This window comes from Convolutriloba macropyga, chromosome 9, assembly GCF_964194025.1.
Source record: "Convolutriloba macropyga chromosome 9, txConMacr16.3, whole genome shotgun sequence".
Lineage (NCBI taxonomy): Eukaryota > Metazoa > Xenacoelomorpha > Acoela > Convolutidae > Convolutriloba > Convolutriloba macropyga.
This window is the reverse complement of record NC_134476.1, coordinates 52329067-52333522: the sequence shown is the minus strand read 5'-3', so window position 1 is coordinate 52333522 and position 4456 is coordinate 52329067.

Sequence of the window (4456 nt, the reverse complement as noted above, 5' to 3'; positions counted from 1 at the left end):
TATCATCAATTGAAAGCCTGTAAACATATTTTATTAAAACCACACTTTCCCAAAAAGGTGACATTTCTGAATATTGCGCGTTCAAGACCATGTCCAGATCGAAGATGAATGCACGAGGGGGAGGAAGGTGCGTTCAAAATTCCATGTTCTGGAAACACCAGTAAACGCACGAATGTCCGGACATAGGTGGTTTTGAGCACCGAAGTCTGGACAGAGGCAACTTTGAACGCACGAAAATCTGAAAATAGTGGCCCTCTGTAGAACTTAGAAAATCTGACTTTTAACACGTGTCGCAATTGAAAATGACAAAACTTGAATTTCAAAAACTGGTTAAGAACAATTTTTTATTTAAAAATATTGATTTGCAATTCAACGTGATTTGATGGACTGGATATATATGGAACAAAATTGAGTGCTCTAGAAGTTGAGTAGTTGCAATATGGATTTTTTGAGGAGGACCAAGTTTATAAAAAACAATTTAATATCAGTGTTTACTTCAGTATAATCAAACTTGATATATTGATAGCAAATATCGCGGCGCACAAAACAAAAAACATTGTTGAGATATTTGAACCAAAAGCAGAGCACCGACGAACCGCGATCAGATAAAGCGACCTAATTGTGATTTACTTGGAGCTCTTCTATTGTACACAGATTTTCTATTGATAGAGAATAGTTGCTTTCTTTTGAGCAAATTTGGTTACAAAGATAAAATTATGAAGCATTTTTTGTAATCTTAATATCGTTAAATTTTTTGTTTATTTTTTTGTAAATTTCTTATGTTTTCTGTTTAATTGCTCTCAAACAAAGTTTGCAGCAATTATATTATTCCTGTCGGTCTTTTTTATGCGATTTTTCGCTTGACCGATTTTTTGTCTGACGCTTCTGACTTTTCGTCCTCAAACACGGGATAAACAGGTATAGCTTAGCGCCATCGGGCATTAAGTGCTCTTAGGGCTTTTCAGCTCTGTTTCAGCCCAAACTGTTTGGGAGATTTATACTTATGGTGTCATGGGCGGTTCTTAGAGGTTGAAAACACCCCCACATTTGACACCCCCACTATTGCCCCCAACCATCCCACCGCGCTGTTGCCCCCCCAAACCCACTGTTGACCAATACCCCTCCCCATCAACCCCAGTGCAACCCCCCCATCTCCTCTTGGGTTTTATAATGGGTTACTGCATAGCCTCTAGTGGTAGTGGAATGGTTAAAACATTTTAACATAACAAATCTTAGCTTGTTTTCGACAAACAGTGCAATTTTTTTGTTATTTTTTATAATTTTTTTCATTATTCACGTCTTTCCAGACGCAGGAGACACAAAACCTTCATAAGGGGTTGATTGTGTGTTACTCAAAAATTATTTTTGCCGTGGGATAGCTTTCCATTTTTTAAAATGACAAAGTTTAGCAATTTTTTGATAGAACTTGCACTTTTTTCAAGTTTTTCGATTTTTGGGTATTTATAATTCTCCAGCCTCAAGAACCAATGATTCTTCTGCAGATTTGACAACAAGTTTCTGCATAGCTTCTAAATGTAATTGAATGTTTTTCAAGATTTCAACACCACGAATTTTAGCATTTTTTTTGCCAAATTTTGCAAATTTTTTTTCAATTTTATTTTGTCATATATTGTCATTGTTCGAGTTTTTCAGCCTAAAAAAGTCTCCGTTTGATAACGCGTTAATGAAAACTGTTTCTTGGCCATGGAATAGAATCAAATTTTATTATCACAAATTTTAGCAGTTTTTTATGCAACTTGCATTTTTTTCAAATTTTTTAAATTTTTCGAAATTTTTTCATATTTCCAGCATCAAAAGTCACATAACATCTCTAGGGTTGGATTACAAGTTAACGCATAGCTTCTAGATGCAATGAATTCTTTCAAAGATTTTGATATCAGCAATTGTAGAAAAATATTTATATTTTTTTCAAGTTTTTTGAATCTTTTTGATTTTTTCAAATTTTTTTTTATAATTTTTCCGAAACCATTGTCCTAGCGACCTCCTCCATGGTTCGATGATAAGATGTCGCAGAGTTTTTAGAGCTTTGGAATTTTAATCAATATTTTCATGACTCCAGCTTTAGCAATTTTTTGGTAGAATTTAATTTTTTTTCAAAATTTCGGAAAATTATTATCATTTTCCAAGTTTATGGATCTTTACGAGCCGGTGAAACTTATTACAGCTTGAACTAGGGATGTTAGACATTTTTTTCAAGACAATGAAATGGATTTAAAGATTTTAATATCTTGCATTGTTGCAACATTTTGTTAAATTTCGCTATAGTTCTCAAAACTTTTGAATATTTTTGTCATTTTCCTGAGTTTAACGATCATTCCTGGCCAACGAAGCTATTCAGGTCTTGCAGGGTATGTGTTATCACTTCAGAGAAAAAAATGTTTTGATTGTTTTAAATGCAAAATCCGGAAGCTTTTCTTTTAAACTTTGAAATTACTAACAAAGCTAGAAAACTAAAAATTGCAGAATTGAATCAAGCGAAAGCTAGCCTCGCTAAACCCTGGCTAGCTTCGGACGAAGCGAACCACTCACCGTTCGTTTGAGAGCAATTTGCCTCAAGTCAATCGGTTATGTCTACTATTTTGATGTAATTTGACTGCTTGAAATAAAACATTTTTTCAAATTGAGTTTGTAATAGATGTCTGAGAGCTGTCAAGCCTTTTTTCAATTTGTTAGCGTACTGATCTCTAATCCGAGGACAGCCTAAGCAAAATACATAATTCTGCTGTGGTGCTATTGATTCGCTTCCGGAGACTTTTAACAGTTGGAATGGTTGGGAGACTGTGCCCAGGCCTAGACCTCGACTTATGAAAAGACTTAAAAAGTCTAGTAGGGGGGGGGGGGGGGGGGGGGCAATATTGACTATAATTACACGGTCGAGGTTCCTAGTAAAAGTCGAGCTAATATCTTTTCATGGGTCAAGCTAAAGTCTTTTCATAACGAAGAAAGTCCAGCTAAGGTCTTTTCATGGGTCCAGCATTAGTCTTTTAATAACCAGCAAAGTCGAGTTAAGTTCTTTTCATGGGTCCACCATTAGTCTTTTCATAAGTCTGTTTTTTTTCAATATTCAAATTTTTTATTTGTTTCCTGCTTCTGTACATACAGAAGCAGAACCGGAGCAAGACTAAACAGTTTTGCACCAGAGCAGTCCAACTTAAGAATCAGTTGGAAATCTGCCAAAAGCCTTAAGAATTTTGTCAATTCTTAAGTTAAAGAGTTTTTTCAGATCGAGTATATTACCACATTACTTGATTCAATGAAACCAGCTAGCTTAAGAATATTGGTCCTAGTCCCATTAGCCATGAAAAAAATTTCGGCGCTATTTAGTTTGTTTTCCTTACCAAAATTATTAGCAATTTTTTAAAAAAAATAATGCAGGTTTTTGAGGTATTTATGGTTCTTTTGAATTGTAAAAGGTGCATGATCACATATGCTGACTACGTTATATGCAATATTGCACGCAAAACGTTAATGGCAGAAAAACAGACTTATGAAAAGACTAATGATGGACCCATGAAAAGACTAATGATGGACCCATGAAAAGACTTTAACTCGACTTTGTTTGCAAACATTGTGTCGAGCTTAAGTCCAGCACAAACTTTGGGTCAAGCCAAAGTCTTTTGTAAAATTTAGTGTCCAGCTAAAGTCTTTTGCAAAAAATCTGAGTCGAGCTAAAGTCCAGAATGCCTTAAAGTCCAGCTAAATTCTTTTCATAGCTCAAATGAGTCCAGTATGGTCTTTTCATAGCACATTTTTGTCGAGCATTGTCTTTTCATGAGTCGAGGTCTAGACCTGGGTGTTGGTTGCATTCAAACGTTAAACTATGCAGCAGTAGTCGAAAAAGAGGATGAGAAGATGATTCGACTTATTTGACAAAGTGTCGAAGCCTGACTGAGAAAGAGAGAGACTGTTTGTGAGAAAAGTTGTTGGAACTGGATTGTGAGTTGAGTTTCAGCTCAAATGGTAAGATTGTCGACGTTTAGGTTATCTATAGTGTGGAGTATTGAAGGAGAGTAAACAGCCAAGAATGAAAGTTATTTGAGCCTCAGTTTAAAGTACTTGAGGATAGAGGTTTAGAGTTTTGTATTAGCTTCCTGAGTCAAAAATAATTGCTACATGACTTTGAACAGGATCAAGAGTGTTGAGAGGCAAAGTGAAGAGCTTAGTGAGAGGTGAGAGTTTTTTCAATCATAGATATTTGCGAACTGAGAGGACTCTAATTATGAAATTCTACTACCTTATGATGGTACACATACTGCAGTTGAGTGAAAAACAGGCAATGGGGTTGAAGTTTCGCTTATTGAGAGGATCGTTTGTATGGGACTTGCGACGCGGTTTTGGGAGATCATCACCAGGCAGGGCTTTTCGTCGGGCAGCATAAACGAAGGTTTATTTTCTTGAGCTGAAGCTGACTCTTTTGTAGTACAAAATACTAGGA